The sequence below is a fragment of the Balaenoptera ricei genome, chromosome 2 (assembly GCF_028023285.1).
Source record: "Balaenoptera ricei isolate mBalRic1 chromosome 2, mBalRic1.hap2, whole genome shotgun sequence".
Lineage (NCBI taxonomy): Eukaryota > Metazoa > Chordata > Mammalia > Artiodactyla > Balaenopteridae > Balaenoptera > Balaenoptera ricei.
In genome coordinates this window covers 86,411,808-86,423,869 of record NC_082640.1, presented here as the reverse complement: position 1 = coordinate 86,423,869, position 12,062 = coordinate 86,411,808, and positions in this window count along the sequence as shown.

The following is a 12,062-nucleotide window of genomic DNA, read 5'->3' as shown; positions in this document are numbered from 1 at the left end:
GTATATATAAGTCCATGCCACTCTCTCACTTCGTCCCAGCTTACCCTTCCCCCTCCCCATGTCCTCAAGTCCATTCTCTATGTCTGCGTCTTTATTCCTGTCCTGTCCCTAGGTTCCTCCCAACCGTTTCTTTTCCTTTTCTTTTTAGATTCCACATATATGTGTTAGCATACAGTATTTGTTTTTCTCTTTCTGACTTACTTCACTCTGTATGACAGACTCTAGGTCCATCCATCTCACTACAAATAACTCAATTTCATTTCTTTTTATGGCTGAGTAATATTCCATTTTATATTGAAGATGTGCAACATCTTTTTTACCCATTCATCAGTTGATGGACACTTAGGTTGCTTCCATGTCCTGGCTATTGCAAATAGAGCTGCAATGAACATTGTGGAACATGACTCTTTTTGAATTATGGTTTTCTCCAGGTATATGCCCAGTAGTGGGATTGCTGTGTCATATGGTAGTTCTATTTTTAGTTTTTTAAGGAACCTCGATACCGTTCTCGATAGTGGCTGTATCAATTTACACTCCCACCAACGGTGCAAGAGGGTTCCCTTTTTTCCACACCTCTGCAGCATTTATTGTTTGTAGATTTTTTTGATGATGGCCATTCTTACCTGTGTGTGGTGACACCTCATTGTAATTTCGAGTTGCATTTCTCTAATGATCAGTGATGTTGAGCATTCTTTCATGTGTTTGTTGGCAATCTGTATATCTTCTTTGGAGAAATGTCTATTTAGGTCTTCTGCCCATTTATGGATTGGGTTGTTTTGGTTTTTTTTTTTTTTTTTTGATATTGAGCTGCATGGGCTGCTTGTAAAGTTTGGAGATTAATCCTTTGTCAGCTGCTTCGTTGGCAAATATTTTCTCCCATTCTGAGGGTGGCCTTTTCGTCTTGTTTACGTTTTCCTTTGCTGTGCAAAAGCTTTTAAGTCTCCTTAGGTCTCATTTGTTTATGTTTCTTTTTAATTTCCGTTTTCTAGGAGGTGGGTCAAAAAGGATCTTGCTGTGATTGATGTCATAGAGTGTTCTGCCTATGTTTTCCTCTAAGAGTTTGATAGTGTCTGGCCTTACATTTAGGTCTTTAATCCATTTTGAGTTTATTTTTGTGTATGGTGTTAGGGAGTCTTCTAATTTCATTCTTTTACTGGTAGCTGTCCAGTTTTCCCAGCACCACTTATTGAAGAGGCTGTGATTTCTCCATTGTATATTCTTGCCTCCTTTATCAAAAATAAGGTGACCATATGTGTATGGGTTTATGTCTGGGCTTTCTCTCCTGTTCCATTGCTCTATATTTCTGTTTTTGTGCCAGTACCATACTGTCTTGACTACTGTAGCTTTGTAGTATTGTCTGAAGTCAGGGAGCCTGATTCCTCCAGCTCTGTTTTTCTTCTCAAGACTGCTTTGGCTGTTCGGGGTCTTTTGTGTTTCCATACAAATTGTGAAATTTTTTTGTTCTAGTTCTCTGAAAAATTCCATTGGTAGTTTGATAGGGATTGCATTGAATCTGTAGATTGCGTTGGGTAGTAGAGTCATTTTCACAATGTTGATTCTTCCAATCCAAGAACATGGTATAGCTCTGTATCTGTTTGTGTCATCTTTGATTTCTTTCATCAGTGTCTTATAGTTTGTTGAGTAAACGTCTTTTGTCTCCTTAGGTAGGTTTACTCCTAAGTATTTTATTCTCTGTGTTGCAGTGGTAAATGGGAGTGTTTCCCTAATTTCTCTTTCAGAATTTTCATCTTTAGTGTATAGGAATGAAAGAGATATCTGTACATTAATTTTGTATCCTGCAACCTTACCAGTTCATTGATTAACTCTAGTAGGTTTCTGGTAGCATCTTTAGAATTCTCTATGTATAGTATCATGTCATCTGCAAACAGTGAGAGCTTAACTTCTTCTTTTCCGATTTGGATTCCTTTTATTTCTTTTTCTTCTCTGATTGCTGTAGCTAAAAATTCCAAAAGTGTGTGGAATAATAGTGGTGAGAGTGGGCAACCTTGTCTTGCTCCTGATCTTGGTGGAAATGATTTCACTTTTTCACCATTGAGAACGATGTTGGCTGTGGGTTTGTCATATATGGCCTTTATTATGTTGAGGAAAGTTCCCTCTATGCCTACTTTCTGGAGGGTTTTTATGATAAATGGGTGTTTAATATTGTCGAAAGCATTTTCTGCATCTATTGAGACGACCATATGGTTTTTACCCTTCAGTTTTTTAAATGGTGTATCACATTGATTTGCATGTATTGAAGAATCCTTGCATCCCTGGGATAAACCCCACTTGATCATGGTGTATGATCCTTTTAAGGCGCTGTTGCATTCTGTTTGCTAGTATTGTGCAGTGGATTTTTGCAGCTATGTTCATCAGTGATATTGACCTGTAGTTTTCTTTCTTTGTGACATTTTTGTCTGGTTTTGGTGTCAGGGAGATGGTGGCCTCATAGAATAAGTTTGGGAGAGTTCCTCCCTCTGCTATATTTTGGAAGAGTTTGAGAAGGATAGGTGTTAACTCTTCTCTAAATGTTTGATAGAATTTGCCTGTGAAGCCATCTGGTCCTGGGCTTTTGTTTGTTGGAAGATTTTTAATCACAGTCTCAAGTTCAGTGCTTGGGATTGGTTTGTTTGTAGTTTCTATTTCTTCCTGGTTCAGTCTTGGAAGGTTGTGCTTTTCTAAGAATTGGTCCATTTCTTCCAGGTTGTCCATTTTATTGGCATATAGTTGCTTGCAGTAATCTCTCATGATCCTTTGTATGTCTGCAGTGTCAGTTGTTACTTCTCCTTTTTCATTTGTTATTTTATTGATTTGAGTCGTCTCCCTGTTTTTCTTGATGAGTCTGGCTAATGGTTTATCAATTTTGTTTATCTTCTCAAAGAACCAGCTTTTAGTTTTTTTGATCTTTGCTGTTGTTTCCTTCATTTCTTTTTCATTTATTTCTGGTCTGATCTTTATGATGTCTTTCCTCTGCTGACTTTGTTTTTTTTTTTTTTTTCTTTCTTTCTCTAATTGCTTTAGGTGTAAGGTTAACTTGTTTATTTGAGATATTTCTTGTTTCTTGAGGTAGGATTGTATTGCTATAAACTTCTCTCTTAGAACTGCTCTTGCTGCATCCCATAGGTTTTGGGACTTCATGTTTTCATTGTCATTTGTTTCTAGGTATTTTTTTATTTCCTCTTTGATTTCTTCAGTGATGTCTTGGTTATTAAGTAGTGTATTGTTGAGCGTCCATGTGTTTCTATTTTTTACAGATTTTTTTCCTGTAATTGATATCTAGTCTGATAGCATTGTGGTCGGAAAAGATACTTGATACGATTTCAATTTTCTTATATTTACCAAGGCTTGATTTGTGACCCAAGATATGACCTATCCTGGAGAATGTTCCAGGAGCACTTGAGAAAAAGTGTATTCTGTTGTTTTTGGATGGAATGTCCTATAAATATCAATTAAGTCCATCTTGTTTAATATATCATTTAAAGCTTGTGTTTCCTTATTTATTTTCATTGTGGATGATCTGTTCATTGGTGAAAGAGGGGTGCTAAAGTCCCCTACTATGATTGTGTTACTGTCGATTTCCCCTTTTATGGCTGTTAGCATTTGCCTTATGCATTGAGGTGCTCCTATGTTGGGTGCCTAAATATATGCAATTGTTATATCTTCTTCTTGGATTGATCCCTTGATCATTATGTAGTGTCCTTCTTTGTCTCCTGTAATAGTCTTTATTTTAAAGTCTTTTTTGTCGGATATGAGAATTGCTACTCTAGCTTTCTTTTGATTTCCATTTGCATGGAATATCTTATTCCATCCCCTCACTTTCCATCTGTATGTGTCCCTATGTCTGAAGTGGGTCTCTTGTAGACCACATACATACCGGTCGTGTTTTCGGATCCATTCAGCCAGTCTATGTCTTTTGGTTGGAGCATTTAATCCATTTACATTTAAGGTAATTATTGATATGTATGTTCTTATTATCATTTTCTTAATTGTTTTGGGTTTCTTATTGTAGGTCTTTTCCTTCTCTTGTGTTTCCTGCCTAGAGAAGTTCCTTTAGCATTTGTTGTAAAGCGGGTTTGGTGGTGCTGAATTCTCTTAGCTTTTGCTTGTCTGTAAAGGTTTTAATTTCTCTGTTGAATCTGAACGAGATCCTTGGTGGGTCGAGTAATCTTGGTTGTAGCTTTTCCCCTTTCATTACTTTAAATATGTCCTGCCAGTCCCTTCTGGCTTGAAGAGTTTCTGCTGAAAGTTCAGCTGTTAACCTTATGGGGATTCCCTTGTATGTTATTTGTTGTTTTTCCCTTGCTGCTTTTAATATTTTTTCTTTGTATTTAATTTTTGATAGTTTGATTAATATATGTTTTGGCATGTTTCTCCTTGGGTTTATCTTGTATGGGACTCCCTGCGCTTCCTGGACTTGATTAACGATTTCCTTTCCCATATTAGGGAAGTTTTCAACTATAATCTCTTTAAATATTTTCTCAGTGTCTTTCTTTTTCTCTTCTACTTCTGGGACCCCTATATTCGAATGTTGGTGCGTTTAATGTTTTCCCAGAGATGTCTCAGATTGTCCTCAATTCTTTTCATTCTTTTTTCTTTATTTTGCTTTGCAGTAGTTATTTCCACTATTTTATCTTCCAGGTCATTTATCCATTCTTCTGCCTCAGTTATTCTGCTATTGTTTCCTTCTAGAGAATTTTTAATTCCATTTATTGTGTTGTTCATCATTGTTTGTTTGCTCTTTAGTTCTTCTAGGTCCTTGTTAAATGTTTCTTGTCTATTCTCCATTCCAGTTCCAAGATTTGGGATCATCTTTACTATCATTACTCTGAATGCTTTTTCAGGTAGACTGCCTATTTCCTCCACATTTGTTTGGTCTGGTGGGTTTTTACCTTGCTCCTTCATCTGCTGTGTGTTTCTGTGTCTTCTCATTTGGCTTTGGGGACTGTGTTTGGGGTCTCCTTTTCAGAGGCTGCAGATTCGTAGTTCCCGTTGTATTTGGTGTCTGCCCCCAGTGGCTAAGGTTGGTTCAGTGGATTGTGTAGGCTTTCTGAGGGAGGGGACTGGTGCCTGTGTTCTGGTGGGTGTGTCTGGATCTTGTCTTTCTGGTGGACAGATCCACATCTGGTGGTGTGTTTTGGGGTGTCTGTGACCTTATTGTGATTTTCGGCAGCCTCTCTGCTAATGGGTGGGCCTGCATTCCTGTCTTGCTAGTTGTTTGGCATGGGATGTCCAGCAGTGGATCTTGCTGGTCTCTGAGTGGAGCTGGGTCTTAGCGTTGAGACGGATATCTCTGGGAGAGCTTTCGCCATTTGATATGACAAGGTGCCAGAGGTCTCTGGTAGACCAATGTCCTGAACTCGGCTCTCCCACCTCAGAGGCACAGGCTTGACACCCAGCTGGAGCACCAAGACCCTGTCAGCCACACAGCTGGGGGTGAGAGCAAGAGGTAGCTTTGGTACATCTCAAAGACCACCAATGAGGTTCACTGACCATTTTCTCTCCAGAAGTGAAGAAAACAAAATTCAGACTTTGGCTAGTCAGCCACTTTGGTAGCCAGCCTCCAAGATGGACCTAATTATCCCCTAATTATCTCCCAGTCTCCATGTACCAGTGTGGCTCCTCGCACTTGAAAAGGGTTGACTGTTTAACTAATAAGAAATTGCAGAAATGACAAAGTGCAGCTTCCAAAGTTATAAAAGACATTGCAGCTTCTGCTTTGGTTTCTGCTAGATCACTCATCCTGGGGTAAGCCAGCTGCCATGTCATGAGGACACTCAAGCAGCCCTAAGGAGAGATCCATGTGGCAAGGAACTGAGGCCTCTTACCTACAGCCACGTGAGTGAGTCATCTCAGAAGTCAAAAGATTTAATTTTTTTAAATTTTTGGTTGTGTTGGGTCTTCGTTGCTGCACAGGGTTTCTCCAGTTGTTACTAGAGAAGCAGGGGTTACTCATCGTTGTGGTGCACGGGCTTCTCCTTGCGGTGGTTTCTCTTGTTGTGGAGTATGGGCTCTAGGTGCATGGGCTTCAGTAGTTGTGTCATGCAGGCTCAATAGTTGTTGCTTGCGGGCTCTAGAGCACAGGCTCAGTACTTGTGGCACACGGGCTTAGTTGCTCTGTGGCATGTGGGATCTTCCCAGACCAGGGATGGAACCCCTGTTCCCTGCATTGGCAGGCAAATTCTTACCCACTGTGCCACCAGGGAAGTCCAGTGTGCTCTTTTTTAAACCTAGTCTGTTTTCATTATTTTCTATCTTAATGATTCTGTATTAAAGAAAATAAATAATACTCCTTTCTACCCCTCCTCTTTGAGGATTATATATGAAGAAGTATGTCTTATTTATTAACCTCAAATTTTCACCTTACTTTTAAGAAGTAATCGCAATGTCAAGTATTTAATACTTTTCACTTCCACCTTGAAAAGCATGGATATTAAAGTGCTAATACAATTACCTTCCCTGGTCTATCTTTTTTAGTTTTTGTTATGTATAAAAAACAACGAAAAACATGCATGGTTTGTAAGGAAATGACAAATTTCAGAAAATTCAGCATCTGAATACACTCTAAACATAGCTTCTAGATAAAGACACAGAAAATTGCCAGATACTCAGAGGCCCCCTGGTCCCATTCTAGTGACTCCCCTTAAGGTTTAATATTGTTCTGGTATCTATCAAAAAGATAACTTTACCTGTATTTTGTATTTTATATAAATGTTATGGCACAGTAAAATCACTTTTGGATTGGGCTTTTTTATTTTATGTTGTTTGTGAATATGCCTATATGGTTGCCTGTTGCTGTGATCATGCATTGCCACTGTTGCATAGGATTCCATAATGTAAATATTTAACTATTAATTAATTTATTCCAATGTGTATTACAATATGAGTGATTTTCAGTTTGTGTCTATTGAGAACAGCACTGGTATATAAATTCTAGAACTTGAGCTTTGGTGATGTGTGTATAAATTATTGTTCAGTATACACGTAGTAGTAAAATGTTCGAGTCATAGCTTTCTTGTGTTTATCTTTTTCGATATTTCTAAATATTTTCAAAACATTTGTATGATTTTTCATCTTCAGCAGCAGTGAATGAGATTCAAGGATTATACACATTCTTGTCAAACTTGATAATACCTGTCATTTTCATTTGAACTTTCTGGTTGGTGAGTGATAATTCCAGGTATCACGCTTTTGCATTTAATTGACTACTAAGAAGCCAAGCATCTTTTGATATGTTTACTTAACATTCTGTACTCTCTTTTTTGAAATATCTTTTGGTATATTTCCCCCATTTTGCTATTCCATTATCTTCTTATTGAAGACTTCCTTTTTTTTTTTAACATCTGAAGACTTCTTATTTAGGAGTTTTTAATACATGCTTGAGATGAGTTCTTCTCTCTTTCTGTCTCTCCTTCTCTTTCTTTAGATGAGTGCCAGTTTTTAATGTTAATAACATCTAATTTGTTATTTTCCTCTTTATTTATTTAGTCTTATTTCTATTGATTTATGTAGTCTTCTTACCTGTAGCAGAACACATTATTTATTCTAAACCACAAATATGTTTTCATTTCTTCAATAAATGTAATTATTAAGCTTTAAATTTAAGTTAACTTTCTAAACTAAATATGTTGTATCATAGTGAGTATTAATTTTTCTATGACAGCTGAAAGGTTACATTTATTCAGAAAATGTTGTATCAGCTTTCTTTTCATTTGCTCCTACTTCTCATTGATTCACAGTGGTAAACATCACTTCATCCATGGATCTGACTTTTCTCTGATTTCTCATGGTCATTCTCACTAACTCGTCTTGCCTCTTGAAATCTTTAGCAATCCCATTATTCCACAGAAGCAAAAACCTTCCTTGGGCCTTTTTCCTCGGAAGATTGATTATTCCCACATTTTAAATGGGAGATTGCAATAAGTTAGGAGAAAATGCCACAAGAGGGTCTCTCATTTTTTTTTTTCACTTCCTGTATCAGCCTCTGCTTGCACTCTCTGTTCAAAGATATTTGTGCAACACATTGATGGAAGATGCCACTTGTTTCTCTCCTTGGGGAAAAGACAGATTAATTACCTAACAAATAAAATAAAGAGAGTGTCTTCCTCTTTTCAAATGTTGGACAGGATTGCTTGCATCCTAATTTAAATGTTTCAGGTGACTGAAGGTTAAGATTCCTAAGCTTTAATCCATACTTGCACCATGCACAGCACCCAACAGGAGAGCTTTACATAACCCCATGAGACACTTGTGTGCAAGTGGAACAGATAAAAATATAAAACTATTGCTGTCTTTTTGTGTCATAAAAATGATTTTTTGTCTCATTTAAAATATTTTTTTCTAAAATCCAAAAACGTGTCAGGCTAAAATATTGTTATTTCAAATATGGTAAAATCGAAGACCCTTCAAATTTCTTTCCAGTTTTGTTGATGATGGGATGCCGCCAGAGATATGACTTCAGTAAACACAATAGTTAAGATTCCTTCATAGGCCTGATTGGGGAATATGAAAATAAACCCCCCAAAATCTGGACATTTTCTAGTTCTCAAATATTGGTTAAGATGGTAGAAAGGGCCCTTCATTGTCCTATATGTTAATGCAGATCAATTGTGAGAGGTGGGGATAAAACAAGCAGCCTAAATATCCTTTATGTTTGTTGTACTACTAGTAGAAAGAGGAAGGGTCAACATGTCACCATGGTTGATATAGCAAATAAGCTGCTTGAAACTACACAGAAATGTACCTGCTTGTATTTTCTGTGCAGTTACCCTCTCTTTTGGTGTGCCCTGATACCTCCCTCAACTTATGTACCAACTCCAGCAGCATTAAGCAGAAATCCAAAGAAATCTATTCTTTGGAATTATGAGGAAGAGAAGAGTCAAACATTTTATAACATGCTCTATACAAGGATACACGTCACCATCCTTATCTATGTCATGCCATGCATGGAGGGTCAGTAGGTTCAGGGGATTCTGGAAGCACCAAGTTCTGTGGGGTTAATCACAGTTGCATTCATGGGCAGTAAAAGAGAAGGGCCTTATCTTGGTCACTTTCTCAATGCTAGTAGCTACAAAAAGAAGAGGATAGCAGACATCTTAGGGAGAAGAACCAACATTAAATGAAATGTCCTAATTACTCTAGGCAACCTCTCATGGTGACCTCCCATAGCGCCTCAAATCCCTACATATTTACACAAGGGATAGTGTAATATTACTGGAGTGTCTGACTGCAGATTAACAGTATTTTTGTTGAAAAAAATAGGTTCAAGTGACAGAGTTTGAAAAGGGTTCACAGTGTGAGGGAAACTATTGTAACAATGTGGACAGAACCCTTTGGATGGATTCATCATGTTTTTTTTTTTTTTTTTTTTTTTGCTGCTTCAGAATCTGTAGTAGCGATTGGTGTGTTCCATGATACATCCCCGCTTCTTATAAGTTTTAGATGGAATACCCCATTAGGAAGAAGTGCACATAAGGAAGATTAGTGAGTCAAACTCCTCTGCCCTCTGTCAGCAGTGGGTGCAAAGGGATTTAGACCAAGTGCTTTCATCCTTTGATTTGCAAAGTTTTCACTATATGAATGATGTTTTGTTTGTTTGCAGGTCAGGAGCCTTGGTCTCAATATCCCTGTTTAAAAAGTGTTATCACGTGTCTGCCAGAAAGAATTGCTGATGATACTGGGAAAAATTGAGAGTTATCCTTAACAATTAAGGGTTTTGTAGCAACATGGATGGACCTAGAGATTGCTATACTGAGTGAAGCAAGTCAGACACAGAAAGACAAATATCATATGATATTGCTTATATGAGGAATCTAAAAAAGAAAAAAAAAAGGTACAAATGAACTTATTTACACAACAGAAATAGAATCATGGATATAGAAAACAAACTTATGGTTACCAGGGGATAAGTGGGGAAGGGATAAATTGGGAGATTGGGACTGACTTATACACACTACTATATATAAAATAGATAAAGACCTGCTTTATAGCACAGGGAACTCTACTCAGTGGTCTGTACTGGCATATACAGAAAAAGAATCTTATAAAAAAAAACAAGGGTTTTGGGATTATATAATAAATATAAATGTGCAAACCTTTAACATGAAAGGAAAAATCAGTTAACTCTGTGGCCCCTGTTATGGTGTAAATATTTTGTACCTCTAATTTTAAAATTTTGAAACCCAGCTCCCATGTTGATGGTATTAGGAGGTGGGGCTTTTGGGAGGTGATTAGGTTATGAGGCCAGAGACCTCAAACATGGGATTAGTGACCTAATAAATGTAGCACACAGAAGATCTTATGCCCATTCCATGATTTCATTGCCGAGCGAGAAGACCCACATTATGAACCAGAAATTGGTCCCTCACCAGACACTAAGTCAGCTGGCAACTTCTTCTTTTTTAAAAAAAAATAATTAGATAATTAATTAATTAATTTTTTGGCTGTGTTGGGTCTTTGGTGCGGTGCACAGGCTTCTCATTGAGTGGCTTCTCTTGTTGCGGAGCACGGGCTCTAGGCGTGTGGGTTTCAGTAGTTGTGGCTCACGGGCTCAGTAGTTGTGGCCTGTGGACTCTAGAGCACAGGCTCAGTATTTGTGGTGTGCGGGCTTAGTTGTTCCATGGCATGTGGGATCTTCCTGGACCAGGGCTCGAACCCTTGTCTCCTTTATTGGTAGGCAGATTCTTAACCACTGCACCTCCAGGGAAGCCCCTGGTTACTTGTTCTTGAACTTTTCAGCCTCAGCAATTATGAGAAAACAAAAATATTCTGTTGTTTATAAAATACCAAGTCTCTCGTATTTTGTTCTAGCAGTCAAAGAGCTGGCTGAGGAGAAATATCTGTGAGCTTGAAGACATATCAGGAGAAACCTTTAAATCTCAAAAGAAAAGAGAAAATGGGCAGGAAAGAAATCAACAGAACAGAGTAATCAATAATTGTGGAACAATGAAAAATGCTGTGACCTATACATAATGGGTATAGCAGGAGGAGAATAAAGATAATAAAGAACAGAAAATATTTTTTAAAAATGACTGAGAATCTCCCCAAATGAATGTCTGACACTAAATCCACAACATCCAAACTTAGAAGAACATATGAATAGTAAAGAAAACTGACCAATATCTCTCAGGAACATCAATGCAAAAATCCTCAACAAAATATTACCAAATCGAATCCAACAATATTTTGAGAGAATTTTATATCATGAATGAGAGGAAATAATCCCAAGTATGAAAGGCTGGTTCAACATTCTAGAATCAAATAATTATATCCATCATGTCAACACCTTAAAGACAATCATTAGCATATCAATAGATTCAGAAGACCTTTGAAAAAATCTAACACCCATTCTTCATAAAAACTCTCAGTTAAAGAAATAAACTGGAGCTTTCTCAAGTTGATAACAAAGATTTACAGGAAACTTTTATCTTACATCATGATTAATGGTCAAAACCATGAAGCCTTTCCACTAAGTTCAGGTAAAAGCAAGGATGTCCCCTTTCATGACTCCTTTTCCATATTTTACTCCCAGTCCTTGCTAATGCAATAAGGCACGAAAATAAATAAAACAAATACAGATTGGGTAGAAAAAAATGAAAGCAACCTAAATAAAATGTGGACCAATGTACTTTATGGACACCTCACCAAAGAAAATAGACACTATGCATATAAGTATACAGAAGAATAATCCAGATTACATGCTGCCATGAAAAAGCAAATTAAAAATACAATTACATACCACTATGTAACACTTAGAATGGCTAAAATATGAACAATGACAAGAACAAATTCTGTAGGAGATGTGGAACAATAGGAAAAGACATTTGTCATTGGTGGAAATGAAAAATAATACAGCTACTTTGGTAGTCTGATTGACCCTTGCTAGAATATTGAGCATTCCCTTACTGTACAATCCGTCAAGTGTTCTCATGGATATTTACTGAAAGTAGTTTAAAACATACTTCCAGAGGAAAACCTGCATATGGATATTTATAGCACCTAATTCAATATTGCCAAAATGTGAATGAAACTAAGGTGTCCTCCAATAGGTGAATGAAATGATATAG